General features: G+C 37.1%; 1 pseudogene; it reads left to right on the forward strand.

Annotated features, from left to right (window-relative positions):
• The first annotated feature begins 1,506 nt into the window (after positions 1–1,506).
• On the forward strand, positions 1,507–10,669 carry LOC147001038 (prolactin-7C1-like; annotated as a pseudogene).
• Positions 10,670–22,441: the final 11,772 nt, after the last annotated feature.

Below are 22,441 nucleotides of genomic sequence, written 5' to 3' on the forward strand. Positions count from 1 at the left end.
CCTTCATAAGAGCAGTCAGTGCTCTTAGCTGCTGAGCCATCTCACCAGCTCAATAATGTTTCTAAGTAAAAGGAATCAGTAGCAAGCATGTATGTATGAGACAGGGTCTCATTACATAACTGTCTGGTCTGGAACTCACTAGGTAAAAGAGCTTGACTTCAAAGTCACTGAGTTCTACCTGCCTTTGTTTCCTGAATACTGAGATTAGAAGTGTGCTCCACCATACCATGACTGGCACATATGTTGTTTTTTATGAGGTGAAAATCCCAAATCACTCATTTTCTTGTATTAAACTTCAGGTGATAAATATTAGTATATATATATATATATATATATATATATATATATATATACAATGTTGGGAAAATATGGACTTTTGTAAATTTACTTTCTACAATAAGAATTATCTAAACATATTTACTTTTTGCATGTGAAATGTTGAAGGTTTTATTGTCTGCTACAAATTTTTCAATTATTTTGAGTATTTCAGTCTAGATGTTCTTCTTGAATAACACTAGTTGACTAAATTTCTATTGCACATTTCCAATTTGATTTATGTAAAAAACAAGTGTGTTTTCAGAGGAGTGCCACTAAAGATAAATAAACATTTAATTTTGAAACGTATATTCTGGATCATTTTGTTGGGAGTGTAAGTTATTGGTATGTTAGACTTCCGTGTCTGTCCATCATTAAAATATGTGGTGTAGAAACTATGCTGATCGTTGTATGAATACTAACTTAAAGAGGGCGATTTACAAAGCAAGAGAAGCAGATACAATCAATAATACTAGGGTTTCTTTGATCAAGTGATCAAAAGGAAAATCACTTAATCTTTTAAGTGATTTCATTTATCAATATTATTTGATGACATGACATAGGATCAGCCTACCCATGATGTTCTTGTAAGACACATAAAAAAACTTATGGCAAATGTCAGTGCATGGAATTATTATAGTGATTTAGCAAAGGCAGTCTACAGGATGCTTTTGATGATAGGATTCTCTTCAAAGTCAATACTAGAAAATGGATAGTAATGCATTTCTTCTTACTACTCATGAAAATGAAGCTAACACAGGTAAATTGACCTTACCATAATGTAAGTATTACCCACTATAATCAACACAGCATTTGAGAGAATAGCCAAAGAAAATCATCATACATTTTTAAGACAAATTATCTCCAAAGAATAACTGTAAAATATTCCATTCACTCTAAATTAACTTAGGATATATTTGAAAGTTTTTGCTATCAGTCTGAAAATAGGGGAAATATCTGGTTTTCCAAACTGTATAAATGTGTAACATATTTATTTATATTTTCACAGAGAAAGATCTTTATTCCTACCTGCACAGCACCAGACACTAGAGTGGCAGGTACAGTGTAGAGTTAAAAGTACACTTGATAATGAGGTAAAAATACAATTAATAACCTCACACAAGTAGATCATGACCTCTTGTTCCTCTATAACGGGGGACTCCTATGGATATTAGTATCTAATTTGCTTTGTGTGAGAACATTGTCTCATTGCCCGTGCATATCCCTGGAGCTGGACATGGTGAAGCGTACCTCAAGAACCTGATTGATTACGCCATTATGCTGTCTTATGACATCAGTAAACTCAATAGAGAGATGCACAGGATATTTGTAAGTACCTTGCTTATCTATAGGCTCTTCACAAAAAGAATGTTCCTGTCAATAACTATTCTGCACCACATGTACAATTGTTGCAAACTAAATTTCTAATTAAATATCTACCATATTTTTTTTAAACATTAGCAACTGAAAAATGGAACATGAAGAATGGGGTGGTTTTGTAGAAGTGTAAGGACTTAACAAAACCTTTGATGATTTGAAAAATTATTTCTACTGAACTATTAAAAGAATATCGTTTTGAAAAAAATAAAGAACATGAGGTTAACTAACAAAGACACACATGTACTGTGGTATTTGGCTAAAATTCTACAGAAAGATTATCTGTAAAAACACAATTGTAACATAAAAACCTAGTAGAAGTAGCTGGGAAACATCTCCGATTGCCTCATCTATTTTGCACACAGCCAGTCTCCATTGACATTGTACATAGTCAACAGAGAATCAGTGCATGGTACTGAACCCAGTGGAATAAATAGAATGAGTCTCTTTTCCTGTGATTGAAGATGGAAAAAAATAATTTTAATAACGTTAGCTTTTCAGAAACTCTTCGGTGCTAGGACAATCTGTTTAAAGATTTCAGCGTATGGGAGACTTAATGGGAAGGCAGGGTTACGGAGGAGTTTGATAATGGTCTAAAGGAGCTGCAGGGGTTTGTAACCCCATAGGAAGAACAACAATATCAATCAACCAGACCCCCTAGAGCTCCCACGGACTAAACCACCAACCAAAGAGTACACATAGAGGTACCATGGCTACAGCTGCATATGTAGCAAAGGATGGCCTTGTTGGGCATCAATGGGTGGAGAGGCCCTTGGTCCTGTGAAGGCTTGATGCCCCAGTGTAAGGGAATGCCAGGGCGGGGGGCATGTTAGTGGGTGGATGGGGGAGCACCCTCATAGAAGCAGGGGAGGGTGATGTCATGGGGGTTTTCAGAGGGGAATCCAGGAAAGGGGAATGACATTTGAAATGTAAATAAATAAAATATCCAATTAAAAGAAAAAGGAAGTGAAATAGGTTTAGTCCTCTTAATACCTACATGTTACCTGTTCCAAATCAGTGTTGAGATTGTGACAATGGACATGGTGTCAGTATTATAATGAACACTTAATAAGTCTGTTTCTGAAGTTCTAATAGATATGGATTTATGTTGCTTTTTACTTACAACATAGCCTTCACTACCCTCATTCTGTCTCAGCTCATCAGTGACTTCTCTTCGAAAACATTCTTTAACTTTGTGAGTACCTTGTTTATCTCATTGCCCCTCCCCATAAAGCATTCACATTGATGACTTCACTATAACTTAAGTAATAGAAATTTATTAAGCAAATTCCATGTAATACATTTCCATGGGTAAAATACTATTACCAAAAAAAAAAAAAAAAGGACAAAACAACAACAACAGCAAACAACCAGTAACAACAAACAAAACCCAGAAAGAATAGGGGAGCTTCAGGGAACATCATTTGCACACATTACTAAGCTTTCTCATGTTTCTCTAAATACATGTATTTTTAAGTTTTGTTTATATTTATATTTGGCATATAGAGCTGTAGAAATTGAAACATGATTTCCTGATATTACTTATAAGGAACTCCAATGTCATATTTCTGTCGCCACACTGCAGCCATTCAGTAAAGGAAAATTGTATTTTAGTTAGTTGTGTATAGGAAACAGAAGTACACTGAACTAAAACTGTGTCATGAAAGGGCCCAAATTCTTTTCAGAAATCCCCAATGCTAAGAGTCTTGTTTAAAGTTCGCCCATGCTAGATTTCGTTCAGTACGAGGGCTGGTTGGTAACTGAAAATAGGCTTTTTCCTCCCAAGGACTGCATGTGATTTGTTTAAGGTCAGTTAGTATAATGGAGCAAAGCAGAGAAGGCTTCAGCACAACAACAGCATGAGTAGAATATGTCTCTGCATTTGCAATAAATACTTATTCACATCGCCTTTTTATTCATGAGTGTCTCATTCCTCATTCTTGTCTCACAGTGTTTCAAATTCTTAACATTCCTGGTACTCCATTAACATTTTACACAGTCGGTGATAACCAGTTTTTAAATAATATTTGTCTTAATGACATATTAAGTAAAATAATATTAAATGTTTATATATAAAATAATATGTGGGTTGGTCACATCAGCACTTCACACGATCACAGACCATGTAAAGAAAAAATAATGTGTAACAATTAACCATATGTTTTTAATTTTTTCATGTCTTATTATTTTCTGAAAATCGCCAGGTTTTATGCTTATGTTTGTCAAATTTGACAATTCAAGTCAAGATTCATGTGTGAATGACTCTTGAAAGAATCGAGAATCAGAAGACAATAGGCACAGAAACATAAAAATAGCATCAAAAAGTAACAGGAAACAACAATAACTATTCCTTAATATCTCTTAATATCAATGGACTCAATTCCAAAATAAAAAGACATAAACTAACAGATTGGATATGTAAACAGGGTGTTCAATGCCCCAGTGTAGGGAAATGTGAGGCTGGGAAGATGGAAGTGGGTGGGTGGGCTAGGGAGCACCCTCATAGAGGGAGGGGAAGGGGTGATGTGATGTGGGGTTTCTGAGTGAGAGACCTGGAAAGAGGAAAACATTTGAAATGTAAATAAAGAAAATATCGAATAAAAAAATGAAAACAAAATGAAAGTTTCTTACAATAATAGTCAAATACAAAAGGCAAAAAAAAATAGTGTGAATGGTTCATATATAATATTTACTGGGAACAGAAAGAAAATGTGTCAATCTACAATGCATATACACCAGCAGGAAGAAAAAGTTTAATAAATACAAATGCAAATTTATTATAGCATTACACTCAACTTTTAGAGAAATAAAAATTTAAAATACATTGTATTTTTCACCTTGGACATTTCTAGGGATTTCTATCACTATATAAAAAAATTAGAATAAGGGACAGAACTAGAGAATATTAAATAGAAAGAGAAAGACAAATTAGAAAATTAGATGAAAAAAATCAAATGAGATTACTTACATAAAGACAAAAATTGTTTAATACTTTAATCTCTTAAAGTTATACTTTATGCTGTGTTTGTAATACAATTTTTTTGGTTTTAAAAATAATTTTATTGTCATGGTTGTTTGCTTAGAGAGTTGGTTTACACACTTCCACTGATGCCATTCTGAAGCCATACTTCACATTCCTTCATTCTGTGCTTGTTTCTTTTTTTCACAAGATAAAAGACTTGTGGTCTCCAGAGGTGGAAACCATTCCTAAACAATTACTTCAGAAGATAACTTTTCCTTGGAAGTTATTTATGAGTTTAACAATGTCACTCTAACATAATAAAATTCTCTGTAATGTGGTATTTGAAATAAGAATCGCCCCCTCAGGTTCATATACTTGAACACTTGGTTACCTGGGAGTGGAATAGTTTGAAAGGATTATAAGGATTAGGAGGCATGTCTTTGTTGGAGTAGGTGTGGCCTTGCTGGAGGAAATGTGTCACTAGGGATGGGCTTTGAGTTTTCTTATTTTCTTTTTAATTTAATTTATAATTTATTTTTTACACTCCATATACCATTCCTTGCCCCCCCCATCCACCTTCCATCTGTTCCACATCACATACATCCACCCCACCCTACCCCACCCAGCCTCCACGTGGATAACCCCACCCCCACCTCATCTGACCTCTAAACTCCCTGGGTCCTCCAGTCTTTTGAGGGTTAGGTGCATTATCTCTGAATGAACACAGACCCGGAAGTCCTCTACTGCTGGTCCTGGACAGGATTGCCCTTCTCCTCAGCTTCTTTCAGCATTCCCTAATTCAAGAACAGGGGTCAGATGCTTCTGTCCATTGGTTGGGTGCAAATATCTGCATCTGACTCCTTCAGTTGCTTGTTGAGTTTTTTGGAGGGCAGTCATGATAGATCCATTTTTGTGAGCTCTCTCCATAGCATCAGTAATAGTGTCAGTCCTTGGGACCTCCCCTTGAGCTGGATCCCACTTTGGGCCTGTCTCTGCATCTTCTTTTCCTCAGGCTCCTCTCCATTTACATTCCTGCAATTCTTTCAGACAGGAACAATTATGGGTCAGAGATGTGACTGGGATGGCAGCCCCATCCCTCACTTGATGTCCTGTCTTCCTACTGAAGGTGGGCTCTAAAAGTTCCCTCTCCCTACTGTTTGGCATTTCATGTAAGGTTCCTCCCTTTGATTCTTGGGAGTCTCTCACCTCCCAGGTGTCTGGTGCATTCTGGGGAGTCCCCCAACCTCTTATTTTCTGAGGTTGCTTGTTTCAATTCTTTCTGCTGGTCCTCAGGGATTCAGCCCTTTTCCCTCATCCAATACCAGATCAAATTTCTCTCTCTCCCCCACTCCCCACCTCCACTTTCCCTTCCAGGTTCTTCCTCCTCTCCACTTCTGATTAATTTCTTCTCTCTCCCCGGTGGGACTGAGGCATCCTCACTTGGGCACTTCAGCTTGTTGACCTTTCTGAGTTCTGTGGACTGTATCTTGGGTATTTTGTATGTTTTGTTGTTGTTGTTGTTTGTTTGTTTTGATAATATCCATTTATTAGTGAATACATGCGATGCATGTCCTTTTGAGTTTAAGTTACCTCACTCAGGATGATATTTTCTAGTTTCATCCATTTGCCTGCAAAACTCAGGATTTCCTCGTTTTTAATAGCTGAGTAGTTAACATTGGGTAAATGAACCACATTTTCTGTATCCATTCTTCTGCTGTGGGACATCTAGGTTGTTTCCAGGTTCCAGCTATCACAAATAAGGCCGCTGTGAATGTAGTGGAACATGTGTCCATGTGACATGATGGGGCATCTTTTGGGTATGCTCCCAAGAGTGGTAAAGCTAGGTCTGCAGGTAGATTTTTCCCCCAATTTTCGAACCTCCTGATTGATTTCCAGATTGGTTGTACAGGTTTGCAATCCTACCAGCAAAGGAGGAGCGTTTCTCTTTCTCTACATCCTCTCCAACATGTGTTCCCACCTGAGGTTTTGATCTCAGCCATTCTGATTGGTATAAGATGGGATCTCAGGGTTGTTTTGATTCACATTTCTCTAATGACTAAGGACTTTGAACATTTCTTTAGGTGCTTCTCAGCCACTGGAGATTCCTCTGTTGTGAATTCTTGGTTTAGTTCTATACCCCATTTTTTGATTGGATGTTTGGTTTTTTTGGTCATTAACTTCTTGAGTTATTTATATATTTTGGATATTAGCCTTCTATCGGATGTGGGGTTAGTGAAGACTTTTTCTCAATGGGTAGGCTGCAGATTTGTCTTGTTGACCATGTCCTTGGTCTAACAGAAGCTTTCCAGTTTCATGAGGTCCCATTTATCAATTGTTGATCTTAGAGCATGAGCCATTGGTGTTCTGTAAAAATTTTATGTACATTAAATAAATTAATGTTTTGGCCACACACTAATTTCCAAGTTCTAACCAACTCCATTTCTTTTTTATATTTTCAGATGTTAGAGTCGTACAAAAATAAGGAGAACATGTCCAAGTGGCTTGACAGCTGCTGTCTCTTTCCCACCAACACTCTTGAAACAATACCCTAAGCCCAAAATTTCCCAGTGAGTCCTCAGCTTTTTTTGTCTAAAGCTTCTTTAAGTACCATGATAGGTGTGGTCATCACAAAAGCATAAACAAGGAATAAAGAGTGGGCTGTGAAATATAAATTATGATATACAGTTGAAAAATTTAAAAAATCAAACAAATAATATTGTGGCAAATTTTCATAAATTGACAGTTTACAGGAGCCTATTTATGCAATATTTATCAGTGTGAACTGAGTTATTTTTCTGTAGGGAACTTTGAACAGATAAGGACATCACTATCTATATATATTTATATGTGTGTATGTGTGTGTGTGTGTGTGTGTGTGTGTGTGTGTACCCAAGATACATAAACACAATTGACTTCATTACATATTATATGTCATTGGCACATGTTTCTTTAGTGACTACTATGATAATTCTTCTTGAATCCTAAGACTTTCCTGGTTCTATATCTGCTTCTTACTTATGCATTCATTTTTCCAAGGGTTTATACATTTTTTTATCTGTCTTAACTGAAAGCACCTGTTCAAAGGATTAAGTATATACTATGTAATGTTCATCAGCAAATGATGTCCACAGTGTTGATGAGAAATTCTACATGTCACAGAGACTGTAGTTCAAAATTGGTATGATCTTTTATTATAGATTCTTTAATATAAACTTATCCTTACATGAATTGATTTGGATGTCATGTGAAAATAATGAGAAGGTTAAGGAAGAAGTAAAAGAAAAAAATGTGGAGGGCCACTCTGTGTCTAGACATTCTTACAACAGCCTTTATTGCCATTGCTTAAGTCAACTCTCATAAAAGCTAGCTGGTATGTGGAAACATGGTGTTAGAAAACATTCAAAGAATTTATAACACCAGCATGCTGTCAGGATGGAGTGTAGGCTTCAGGCAACTCAAGTCTTTGCTCTTACTCATATTGCAATGCTTCAGGCAGTCTATTTGGCATTACTACTTGAATTGTTCCTTTCTTCCATATCTTTTACATCTTTCTGCTGCAATGTTCATTGTATTTCTCTCTATGGTACAAATTACCAGTCACTAAAGTAACCAAGACATATAGTAAATTTAGAAATGAGTTCAATGCATGAACTTGGCACTGACTACACACTGGAGTTTCAAGGTTCCATTACAATTTCCTTCAATGTTGTTATTAAATACAAAGAAATGCCATGTTTTTTCCAGTACTCACTATCTAAAGTATTACTTATCCAGAAGGAAAGGGCAGGGAATCATGAAGACTGAAGGAAGCACATTTATTGACATCAGATTGTCTTAAGAATATTTGCATTGATATCCTTAAAATAGCCCTAAAATGAGTGTGATTTCAAGCAATATAATTTACGTGTTTTATAAATTTAGTTTAATGATTTGTCATTGACAGTGGTATCATCTATCTTTCCTAAATCAGTTCCTTTGGGCACATACTTGGCCCTCCAAAGTTGTAGATCATGATAACAAAGAAAACAACCCAATATAGAAGATCTTAGAGGGAGGTCATATTGTAGGATTCTTATGAAAAAGAATGAACATGAGACTAATTTTAAATGTCATTATTTATGTAGCATATTTTTTCATTTTAGCAGATGATAGTTGAATATTTTAAAATTTAAAGTTTTACCCTATTGTTATTTCTAAAATATCCTGAATCCACACCAGAATTATAAATGGACATTTTGGTTCAGTCTCTCTGATAACAAATCAAATGTAACCAATCTTTCTGCATTTCATTTCTCTTAACATAATTGATCAATTATGCAGTCTTGAAGACGTTCTGAACACACTACTAAGTCTAATAGGTACCTGGAATGACTCTCTGCAATACCAAGTGATGAAACTTAATGATATGGTAGGAACCAAAGATGATATCCTTTCCATAGCAAAAGATATTGAGCCCAAAACCAAAGAGCTTCTAGAACTCATCAAGTGGATACTCAGCATGGTGAGTAGTCTTTTTATAACCACTTTTCTCATTGATGAAAGAGTTTAATTTTGAATAATGCATTTTGAAATAACTCATTTTGCAAGAACAAAATTTAGTCAGTCAATGTTTTATGTGGCTTAGCTACTTAAGAGATTGTCTTAATAATTTTATTTTCATGACAAAAAAACATGACCAAAAGCAACTTGGGGAGGAAAGGATTTCCTCACTTACATTTCCACATCACTGTCTATCACCTAAAGACATCAAGGCAGGAAGTCAAGGCATACATGAAGGCAGAAACTGGAGCAGAAGTCATGAAGAAGTGCTGCTTTGAGGCTTACTTATTGGCCTACAGACAACATGGTCGATGTATTTTCCCAAGTGAGAATTCTTTTTCCGGGTAATCCTAGCTTGTATTAAGTTGATTGAATTATCAAGAAAATAAGAAAAAAAAAAAAAAACAAGCATGCAAGCAAGCAAGCAAGGAAACAAACAGAAAAATTGACATAAAAGTTTAACTTTTCTTCATAGTAGTTTTGACAGTACTATTCCTAGGTGCTGGACAATCACCTCTAAACTGTCAGCATCCATTGGTATTACTGAAACAGAAGTTGTATTAGCTGGGGTTTCTTATGCTTTTATTAATAACTATGACCAAAAAGCAAGTTGAAGAGAGGGTTTTATTTGGCTTACATTTCCATCTTGCTATAAATTACTGAAGGATTTCAGCAGAAGAACTCAAACAGGGCAGGATTCTAGAGGCAGGAGCTGATGTAGAAGCCATAGAGGAGTGCTCCTTACTGTATTGCTTCCTCTGATTTGTACAGCCTGTTTTCTTATAGAACCCAGGATCACCAGCCTGGGATGGCACCACCCACAATGGGCTGGGACCTCTCTCATTAATTGCTACTTAAGAAAACTTTGGCTGGATTTCCTCGATTGAGGCTTTTTAATCTCTGATGACTCTAGCTTGTATAACAGTGACTCGAAACCATCCAGTTAACAAGTTTATGTTGAGACAGTGTTTTTATGTTACTTCATCATGCTTGTTTTAAAGGATATGATATATCTGTCATCAATTCAATATAAGAAAATATGGAGTTGGAATTTGGTTCTAGCTTTTAGATATCCAATGAGGTCAGAATACCAAGTGCTAGACTAATGAAATTCAGTGTCTACAGCTGAAGTTTCACATTATTAAAGTTTCTCTAAATGCAATTCAATTTTTAAAAGGAAAACATTAAAAACAAGCACATACAGTATAAATTATAGACAGTTGAATATAATTTTGGTTATTAGGCTCATCCTGGAATTAAAAATGAGGACTATTCTGGGTGGTCTGCTCTGGAATCCTTGCAGGCAGCTGATGAAGAAACTTGACACTCTTTGGTTTATTTGAATTGTCCTTCTGCTTAGGGATTGACACATACAAGGTTGACCTCAATCTCAAATACCTGAAATGTGTGTTTGTTGGAGGCAACACCTGATCATCCTCAAGGTTTGAAAATGAACCCAATTATTCACTCTTTTGATGACTGTTTATAATTTTATCCATTTGAAGTTATACATGTATGTATATGGTCTCTTCAAAGAAACCAAAAGAGACATACTAGATTAAAGTGTAAAAAGAAAATTTGTCACTATCTTTTATTTTTCATCCTGTACAAAATGTTATGAAAACTTTAAAGCATCCTATCACAAATGAGAGATGTTTGGTTGAAATATTAGGCAATTTGTACCTTAGAGTCATAATAAAGTAATGCTGATCAAAGCACAATTTGATCATAATTAAAAGTACAACAAAGCTGCTGATAAAATGGACATGTTGAAATAACTTAAGAATGACAGGCATCCACCATCTAGTAAAATAACAAAAAAAATTGCATGTGACTCCAGTATGCTTAAGTTTTTGGGATATTTTGAACTAAAAGTGATAGTTTATTAAATGGACTATTCACAGGTTTCTCTAATAAGTTCTTAAGCCATACTCTTTAAAGTTCTCATAGTCCAATTATGAAATGGTCTCAACACCCAGTAATTTGATAATATTAAGGACTTACTGCTCACAAAGTTAAATTATCTCTCAGTGGCAATTGACTCTTTCATAGGGCACATTAGTGTTTACCTAAAACACCTTCCAGAGAGCATTTCAGGTTATAATATTTTTATCAATATACATCCCCATGCTAGGTTTTTTTATCCACATAACTATTCTGCAATCTGTCTTACCCTCTACAATTCATGGTTAGAGATCTCTTCTTTATTTTGATAGCCTCATTTTTAAGGAATACTAATATAGGAATTAATCAAAGTAAGGATTCTACTAAATGACACTGAAATATCATGAAAGAGATTTCCCGAACAGTAGAGTGGTAAAGATGCTGGATCACTGCTGGCTTCTTCCTGGGGTTGCTACCAATTCTCTCTTCTTCCTGTTTAAATGAATCTAGACTAGATCAGAAAGTCAATTTTATTGTTATATTTACAACTGACACTGAGAGTTGCTAATATTTTTTTATCCTTTGAAAGGAGAAAGAATCACCTAAGTGTAGGTCATACAGACATTATTTGTGAGGTTTCAGATCTTAATATACCCTCAATAGAAAAGTAAAATACCTAAATCTCTATTTATGTCGTGTAGTGGTGGTGCACACCTTTAATCCCAGGACTTGGGAAGCAGAGGCAGGCAGATTTCTGACTTTGAGGCCAGCATAAAAACAAATTAACTAAGTTTATAATTATTAATCCAGGCCTACAAAAGGTATTAGAGGAAATATTCAGTCTGAAGAGAAAAATAACATCCCTAGTGTTACCCAAAACATTAGAGCCAAATGATGTTATTATGTGTGTACTATAACAGAAGAATTTATATAACTTAGCAATAACAAGCTACAAATCACTTGTCTCGACCAATAAATTTGCACATAATCTATCTAACCCATTTCAACTTTTGTTTTTGTAAGTGACTATAATTTTGTCATTTTACAGTGGGTTTTTTTTTTCTATTCCCAAAAGTTTATGCTCTGAATTCTTGTTCTGGACTCTTTAGCACTATAGTGCTATATAGAAAGTGGGTAGAAATTTAGGAGATAAAGTCTAGTAGAAACAAGTGAAATCCCCCCCCCCTCTCTCTCTCTCTCTCTCTCTCTCTCTCTCTCTCTCCCTTCTCTTCTCTCTTGCTATAGCAAGTGGGTAGAAATTTAGGAGATGAAGCATAGTAGAAACAAGTAAAGTCCCCCCCTCCTTTCTTTTTTATCTGGCTACAATTATATTTATGACATATTAGACCACATGTTTCTACTATAATGCACTATGGTGTGACACTCATAAATGAGAACAAAATTAAGAAGTGAGTAGATTAAAACCTTGGAAACGATGCTCCAAAACAAAACTTTAATCCCTTTAGGATCAATTGCTCAAGTATTTTATTACAGAAATTAAAACCAAATAACTCAATATTTTCAGAAACCATTGCAATTTGTGTCTGTATATACTATTCTGATCAACTGGTCAAATAAGAACTAATTAAATAATTTCAGGCATCAACTTCTAAAATGGTATTTTATATATCTTCAAACTAAACACTTTCAAGTCTTAAAATGTGTTAGGAATTGATAGTTCAGAAATAATGACCTATGCTAATGAGAATGAGTATACTTTCTTGTATAAATTTCAATCTAAGAAAACCTTTGAAAAACTAACTGTGTTTTTTCAATAATAGCAATGGAGATGTTAAAACAGAAAGAAAACAATGATAGGAATTGATTTACCTGATAAAATGTGAAATTGTACATCATAGACACTGTGTAGAGAAAATGAGAATTTGGTAGAATTGTTTTACCAGTAGTTTCAGATTCCATTATGAGGAAAGGGTATAAAAACTTACATATTACTGTTTTAAGGTCAGTGTAATGGCAGTATTCAAAGTATAAAATATTGAGCAAAGTCAGAAATAGAATACTAAATAAAAACATAAACAGAACATGGGGGAGCTTAGGAACACCAGGAAATGACACTCAGGGCTTAGGGAGCTATGGGAAGAAGAGCTAGAAGGATTGAAAGACCCAGAGGGCATGGATGACACCAAGGAAGCAGTGTCGTCTGGACACATCTGGATTGACGCACATATGAAGTCATAGGCATGTTGCAACATACAAAGAGCTTACACACATTCAAGCCAGACAGGCACTGAGAACTAACAGGAGGAAGTGGACATGCTATTCCATCATAAACAAGAAATTTTCTCCAATTGACATAAATTTGCAGAGAAAACAAATAGTTTTCTCTACTGGAGTCTCACTAGCATATTAAACACATTTAAAGATAAGCTCATGTATAGCAAGCAGTAGATGGCCAACTCAAAACTATCAATAGTACTTTTTGTAAACTCAAAACGAGCTCAATGTTGCTTTTTTGCAGACTATTGTTTTATGTTGCTTTAAAAAAACTTTTTTTTTTTGCTTGTATATTATCAATTTTGATTTTGTGGTTTTACTCATTTTGGGGTGTGTGTGTGTGTGTGTGTATTTTTGTAGTGATTTATGTCATTTTCTTTCTTTTCTTTTGTTTGACTGTGAAACAAAAAGAAAGAAAGGAAGTACGGTAGGTGGGAAGGTAGGGAGGATTTGGAATGAGCTTGGTCATAGAAAACCATGATCAAATATACTGTATAAAATATTCATCATGCTAGTCAACATTTTTATTGTCTATCATCAATACTTTTAATTGGCAAAATAGGGTACACCATTATGAATGAAGAATATATACATTGTGGAATGGATTCAATGGTTAAAAAAATAATCACTTTTTTATTTTTTTTTTTATTTTGTTGAGACAGTATTTCTCTGTATCACCTTGGCTGTCCTGGAACTCACTCTGTAGACCAGGCTGGCCTTGAACGCAGAAATCTGCCTGCCTGTGCCTCCCAAGTGCTGGGATTAAAGGCATGTGCCACCACGCCCTGCTTCAAAAAATCACTTAACAATTGTAATGAAAAGTTCCAAATTCATTTATATTGCCTCTCTATTACACAGTAATTCTTTGATTTTATTATTGATAAAATTTAAATTAATATTTTTTCATTTTTATTTATTTATTTAATATTATTTATTAGGTATTTTCCTCATTTACATTTCCAATGCTATCCCAAAAGTCCCCCATACCCTCTCCCCCACTCCCCTACTCAACCCATTCCCATTTTTTGGCTCTGGCATTCCCCTGTACTGGGGCATATAAAGTTTGCAAGTCCAATGGGCCTCTCTTTCCAGTAATGGCCGACTAGGCCATCGTTTGATACATATTCAGCTAGAGTCAAGAGCTCCGGGGTACTGGTTAGTTCATAATGTTGTTCCACATATAGGGTTGCAGATCCCTTTAGCTCCTTGGGTACTTTCTCTAGCTTCTCCATTGGGAGCCCTGTGATCCATCCAATAGCTGAATGTGAGCATCCACTTCTGTGTTTGCTAGGCCCCGGCATAGTCTCACAAGAAACAGCTATATCTGGGTCCTTTCAGCAAAATCTTGCTAGTGTATGCAATGGTGTCAGCGTTTGGAAGCTGATTATGGGATGGATCCCCGGATATGGCAGTCTCTAGATGGTCCATCCTTTTGTCACAGCTCCAAACTTTGTCTCTGTAACTCCTTCCCTGGGTGTTTTGTTCCCAATTCTAAGAAGGGGCAAAGTGTCCACACTTTGGTCTTCCTTCTCCTAGAGTTTCATGCGTTTAGCAAATTGTATCTTATATCTTGGGTATCCTAAGTTTCTGGGCTAATATTCACTTATCAGTGAGTACATATTATGTGAGTTCTATCTGATTGGGTTACCTCACTCAGGATGATGCCCTTCAGGTCCATCCATTTGTCTAGGAATTTCATAAATTCATTCTTTTTAATAGCTGAGTAGTACTCCATTGTGTAAATGTACCACATTTTCTGTATCCATTCCTCTGTTGAGGGGCATCTGGGTTCTTTCCAGCTTCTGGCTATTATAAATAGGGCTGCTATGAACATAGTGGAGCATGTGTACTTCTTACCGGTTGGAACATCTTCTGGATATATGCCCAGGAGAGGTATTGCTGGATCCTCCGGTAGTACTATGTCCAATTTTCTGAGGAACCACCAGACTGATTTTCAGAGTGGTTGTACAAGCTTGCAATCCCAACTACAATGGAGGAGTGTTCCTTTTTCTCCACATCCTCACCAGCATCTGGTTTCACCTGAATTTTTGATCTTAGCCATTCTCACTAGTGTGAGGTGGAATCTCAGGGTTATTTGGATTTGCATTTCCATGATGATTAAGTATGATGAATATTTTTTCAGGTGCTTCTCTGCCATTCGGTATTCCTCAGGTGAGAATTCTTTGTTCAGCTCTGAGTCCCATTTTTTAATGGGATTATTTGATTTTCTGGAGTCCACCTTCTTGAGTTATTTATATATATTGGATATTAGTCCCCTATCTGATTTAGGATAGGTAAAGAATAGGTTCACAATCTGTTGGTGGTCTTTTTGTCTTATTGTCGGTGTCTTTTGCCTTGCAGAAGCTTTTCAACTATATGAGGTCCCATTTATTCTTGATCTTACAGCACAAGCCATTGCTGTTCTATTCAGGAATTTCCCCCCTGTACCCATATCTTAGAGGCTTTTCCCTACTTTCTCCTCTATAAGTTTCAGTGTCTCTGGTTTTATGTGGAGTTCCTTAATTCAGGTAGATTTGACCTTAGTACAAGGAGATAGGAATGGATCAATTTGCATTCTTCTACATGATAACCACCAATTTTGCCAGCACCATTTGTTGAAAATGCTGTCTTTTTCCACTAGATGGTTTTAGCTCCCTTGTCAAAGATCAAGTGACCATAGGTGTGTGGGTTCATCTCTGGGTCTTCAGGTCTGTTCCATTGGTCTACTTTCTGTCTCTATACCAGTACCATGCAGGTTTTATCACAATTGTTCTGTAGTACAGCTTTAGGTCATGCATGTTGATTCCACCAGAGGTTCTTTTATTCTTGAGAAGAGTTTTTGCTATCCTAGGTTTTTTGTTATTCGAGATGAATCTGCTGATTGCCCTTTCTAATTCGTTGAAGAATTGAGTTGGAATTTTGATGGGTATTGCATTGAATCTGTAGATTGCTTTTGGCAAGATAGCCATTTTTACTATATTGTTCCTGCCTATTCATGAGCATGGGAGATCTTTCCATCTTCTGAGATCTTCTTTAATTTCTTTCTTCAGAGACTTGAAGTTCTTATCATACAGATCTTTCACTTTTTAAGTTAGAGTCACGCCAAGGTATTTTATATTATTTGTGACTATTGAGAAGGGTGTTGTTTCCCTAATTTCTTGCTCAGCCTGTTTATCCTTTGTGTACAGAAAGGCCATTGACTTGTTTGAGTTAATTTTATATCCAGCTACTTCACTGAAGCTGTTTATCAGGCTTAGGAGTTCTCTGGTGGAATTTTTAGGGTCATATATATATACTATCATATCATCTGCAAAAAGTGATATTTTGACTTCTTCCTTTCCAATTTGTATCCCCTTGATCTCCTTTTGTTCTCGAATTGCTCTGGCTAGGACTTCAAGTACAATGTTGAATAGGTAGGGAGAAAGTGGGCAGCCTTGTCTAGTCCATGATTTTAGTGGTATTGCTTCCAGCTTCTCACCATTTATTTTGATGTTGGCTACTGGTTTGCTGTAGATTGCTTTTTATCATGGTAAGGTATGGACCTTGATTCCTGATCTTTCCAAGACTTTTATCATGAATGGGTGTTGGATTTTGTTAAATGCTTTCTCGGCATCTACTGAGATGATCATGTGGGTTTTGTCTTTGAGTTTCTTTATGTACTGGAATGCATTAATGGATTTCCGTATATTGAACCATCCCTGCATCCCTCTGATGAATCCTACTTGGTCAGGATGAATGATTGTTTTGATGTGTTCTTGGATTCGGTTAGTGAGAACTATATTGAAGATTTTTGCATCAATATTCATAAGGGAAATTGTTCTGAAGTTCTCTATCTTTGTTGGGTCTTTTTGTGGTTTAGGTATCAGAGTAATTGTGGCTTCATAGAATGAGTTGGGTAGAGTGCCTTCTGTTTCTATTTTGTGGAATAGATTGTGAAGAACTGGGATTAGATCTTCTTTGAAGGTCTGATAGAACTCTTCACTAAAAACATCTGGACCTGGGCTTTTTTTGGTTGGGAGACTATTAATGACTGCTTCTATTTCTTTAGGGGATATGGGACTGTTTAGATCATTAACCTGATCTTGATTCAACTTTGGTACCTGGAATCTATCTAGAAACTTGTCCATTTCATCGAGGTTCTTCAGTTTTGTTGAGTATAGCCTTTTGTAGAAGGATCTGATGGTGTTTTGGATTTCTTCAGGATCTGTTGTTATGTTTTCCTTTTCATTTTTAATTTTGTTAATTAGGATACTCTCCCTGTGCCCTATAGTGAGTCTGGCTAAGGGTTTATCTATTGTCTTAGTCAGGGTTTCTATTCCTGCACAAACACCATGACCAAGAAGCAAGTTGGGGAGGAAAGGGTTTATTTGGCTTACACTTCCATGCTGCTGTTCATCACCAAGGAAGTCAGGACTGGAACTTAAGCAGGTCAGGAAGCAGGAGCTGATGCAGAGGCCATGGAGGGATGTTCTTTACTGGCTTGCTTCCCCTGGCTTGCTCAGCCTACTCTCTTATAGAACCCAAGACTACCAGCCCACCCACAGGGGCCTTTCCCCCTTGATCACTAATTGAGAAAATGTCTTACAGTAGGATCTCATGGAGGCATTTCCTCAACTGAAGCTCCTTTCTCTGTGATAACTCAGCTGTGTCAAGTTGACACAAAAATAGCCAGTACAATTGACCCCTTGTCAACTTGACACACAAACACATCACTAGTAAGCCTCAACCCTTACATTCTTATTCATCCCCAAGATCTAAATAACTTTAAAAGTCCCACAGTCTTTACATATTCTTAAAATTTGAATCTCTTTATAATATCCATCTCTCTTAAAATTCAAAGTCTTTTTACAATTAAAAGTCTCTTAACTGTGGGCTCCACTAAAACAGTTTCTTCCTTCAAGAGGGAAAATATCAGGGCACAGTCACAATCAAAAGCAAAAATCAATCTCCAACCGTCCAATGTCTGGGATCCAACTCACGATCTTCTGGGCTCCTCCAAGGGCTTGGGTCACTTTTCCAGCCATGCCCTTTGTAGCACACACATCGTCCTCTGGGCTCCAGATGCCTGTACTCCACTGCTGCTGCTGCTCTTGGTGGTCATCTCATGGTACTGGCATCTCCAAAACACTGCATGACCCCTTCAGTCCTGGGCCTTCAATTACAACTGAGGCTGCACCTTCACCAATGGCCTTCCATGGCCTCTCACAGTGCTGAGCCTCAGCTGCTCTGCATGACCCCTTCATGCCTTCAAAACCAGTACCACCTGGGTGACCCTTACACATTACCAAGTCCCGCTGCAGAAGGAGTACAACCTTGCCTATCTCTGGAACACAGTCTCTTTGTGCTTTCAGAAAACACTTCCCAGAAGATGTCACCTTAACGATGCTGGTCTCTTCTTAATCACCGCTAATTTCTTAGCTCCAGCTAACCAGCATCAATAGTCCCAGTAATGCAAAGTTTTTGCTTTAGTAGTTCTGGTATCTTGTTAATCACAGCTGATTCTTCAGCCCCAGCTAACCAGAACCAAATCTTCACAACCAAAGTAACAATGGCCCTGAAAAGAGTCTTTAATTTTCCGTCTGAAATTTCACAAACCAGGCCTCCATCTTCTGCACTGTTCTCAGCATTATCTTCCAAGCTCCTACACAACATCTGACAGAGCTCTTAACAACAAATGGATCTTCAAGCCCAAAGTTCCAAAGTCCTTCCACAGTCCTCCCCAAAACATGGTCAGGTTGTCACAGGAATACCCCACTCTGCTGGTACCAATTTGTCTTACTCAGGGTTTCTATTCCTGCACAAACACCATGACCAAGAAGCAAGTTGGGGAGGAAAGGGTTTATTTGGATTACACTTCCATGCTGCTGTTCATCACCAAGGAAGTCAGGACTGGAACTTAAGCAGGTCAGGAAGCAGGAGCTGATGCAGAGGCTATGGAGGGATGTTCTTTACTGGCTTGCTTCCCCTGGCTTGCTCAGCCTACTCTCTTATAGAACCCAAGACTACCAGCCCACCCACAGGGGCCTTTCCCCCTTGATCATTAATTGAGAAAATGTCTTACAGTTGGATCTCATGGAGGCATTTCCTCAACTGAAGCTCCTTTCTCTGTGATAACTCAGCTGTGTCAAGTTGACACAAAAATAGCCAGTACATCTATCTTGTTGATTTTATCAAAGAACCAGCTCCTCGGTTGGTTGATTCTTTGAATAGTTCTTCTTGTTTCCACTTATTTGATTTCTCCCCTGAGTTTGATTATTTCCTGTCGTCTACTCCTCTTGGGTGAATGTGCTTCCTTTTATTCTAGAGCTTTTAGGTGTGTTGTCAAGCCGCTAATGTGTACTCTCTCAAGTTTCTTTTTAGAGGAACTCAGAGCTATGAGTTTTCCTCTTAGAAATGCTTTCATTGTGTCCCATAAGTTTGAGTATTATTTGGTTTCATTTTCATTAAACACCAAAAAGTCCTTAATTTCTTTCTTTATTCCTTCCTTGACCAAGGTATCATTGAGAAGAATGTTGTTCAGTTTCCACATGAGTGTTGGCTTTCTATTATTTATTTTGTTGTTGAAGATCAGCCTTAGTCCATGGTGATCTGATACGATGCATGGGACAATTTCAATATTTTTGTATATGTTGAGGCTTGTTTTGTGACCAATTATGTGGTCAATTTTGGAGAAGGTAACATGAGGTACTGAGAAGAAGTTATATCCTTTTGTTTTAGGATGAAATGTTCTGTAGATATCTGTTAGATCCATTTGTTTCACAACTTCTGTTAGTTTCACTGTGTCCATGTTTAGTTTCTGATTACATGATCTGTCCATTGGTGAAAGTGGTGTGTTGAAGTCTCCCACTATTATTGTGTGAGGTACAATGTGTGCTTTGAGCTTTACTAAAGTTTCTTTAATGAATCTGGCTGCCCTTCTATATGGAACATAGATATTCAGAATTGAGAGTTCCTCTTGGAGGATTTTACCTTTGATGAGTATGAAGTGCCCCTCCTTGTCTTTTTTGATGACTTTGGTTTGGAAGTCGTTTTTATTAGATATTAGAATGGCTACTCCAGCTTGTTTCTTCATACCATTTGCTTGGAAAATTGTTTTCCAGCCTTTCATTCTGAGGTAGTGTCTATCTTTTTCCCTGAGATGAGTATCCTGTAAGCAGCAAAATGTTGGGTCCTGTTTGTGTAGCCAGTCTGTTATTCTATGTCTTTTTATTGGCGAGTTGAATCCAATGATATTAAGAGATATTAAGGAAAAGTAATTGTTGCTTCCTATTATTTTTGTTGCTAAAGTTGGCATTTTGTTCTTGTGGCTGTCTTCTTTTAGGTTTGTTGAGGGATTACCTTCTTGCTTTTTCTAGGGTGTTGTTTCCATCCTTGTATTGTTTTTTTTTTCTGTTATTATCCTTTGAAGGGCTGGATTTGTGGAAAGATAATGTGTGAAATTGGTTTTGTAGTGGAATGCTTTGGTTTCTCCATCTACGGTAATTGAGAGTTTGGCTGGGTATAGCAGCCTGGGCTGGCATTTGTGTTCTCTTAGTGTCTGTATAACATATGTCCAGGCTCTTCTGGCTTTCATAGTCTCTGGTGAAAAATCTGGTGTAATTCTGATAGGCTTGCCTTTATATGTTACTTGACCTTTTTCTCTTACTGCTTTTAATATTCTATCTTTATTTAGTGCATTTGTTGTTCTGGTTATTATGTGTCAGGAGGAATTTCTTTTCTGGTCCAGTCTATTTGGAGTTCTGTAGGCTTCTTGTATGTTCATGGGCATCTCTTTCTTTAGGTTAGGGAAGTTTTCTTCTATAATTTTGTTGAAGATATTTGCTGGTCCTTTGAGTTTAAAATCTTCATTCTCATCTATTCCTATTATCTGTAGGTTTGGTCTTCTCATTGTGTCCTTGATTTCCTGGATGTTTTGAGTTCGAATCTTTTTGCATTTTCCATTTTCTTTGATTGTTGTTCCAATGTTCTCTATGGAATCTTCTGCACCTGAGATTTTCTCTTCCATCTCTTGTATTCTGTTGCTGATGCTTGAATCTATGATTCCAGACTTCTTTCCTAGGGTTTCTATCTCCAGTGTTGCCTCACTTTGGGTTTTCTTTATTGTGTCTACTTCCCTTTTTAGGTCTTGGATGGTTTTATTCAATTCCATCACCTGTTTGGTTGTGTTTTCATGCAATTCTTTAAGGGATTTTTGTGCTTCCTCTTTCATGTCTTCTTCCTGTTTAGCAGTGTTCTCCTGTATTTCTTTAAGTGAGTTATTAAAGTCCTTCTTGATGTCCTCTACCATCATCATGAGATATGCTTTTAAATCTGGGTCTAGCTTTTTGGGTGTGTTGGGGCGTCCTGGACTGGGCGAAGTGGGAGTGCTGGTTTCTGATGATGGTGATTGGTCATGGTCTCTGTTAGTAAGATTCTTAAGTTTCACTTTAGCCATCTGGTAATCTCTGGAGTTCGTTGTTATAGTTGTCTCTGTTTAGAGATTGTTCCTCTCGTGCTTCTGTTACCCTCTATCAGCAGACCTGGGAGTCTTGCTCTCTCCTCTGAATTTCAGAGCACTCTCTGTAGACAAGCACTCCTCTTACAGGGAAGGTGCATATATATCTGGCGTTCAGACGTCCCTCCTGGCCAAAGATGAAGGCCCAAAACAGGACCTTTCCCAGAGCTGTATTGCTTTGGCCTGTTACAGAAGCTGTTAGCTTCTGTAGTCCACCCTCTCACCTGTGCAGACTACTTTCAGTGGAGTCTAGGAACCAAGATGTCTTCAGCTGATGCTGAGGCAAATTCCTCCCGGGCAGGGCAGACACCTGTCCTCTGGCAGGGAAGGTGGCCGTATGTCTGGAGCTCGAAAAGTGCTCTGCCTCATAAGTTCTGTGGCTTCCGCCTGTCACAGAAGCTATTAGTTTCTGTTGTGCACACTCTCACCTGTGCAGACTACTTTCAGCAGAGTGCCGGAACCAAAAATAACTTTATTTTTAAAAAACTCCCATAACTTAGGGCATGAGGCTGTATGTATACTTGTCCTCATATTCATCCAAGCAGCATTTTTTTCATTTTTAAATAGGTAGTACAGTTATCTGGTATAAAACATAATCACATACTTTAATGGCACTAAATTCTTGACAAAAACTT

This window comes from Mus caroli, unplaced genomic scaffold, assembly GCF_978045245.1.
Source record: "Mus caroli unplaced genomic scaffold, Mus_caroli_1 scaffold_15, whole genome shotgun sequence".
Taxonomy (NCBI): Eukaryota; Metazoa; Chordata; class Mammalia; order Rodentia; family Muridae; genus Mus; species Mus caroli.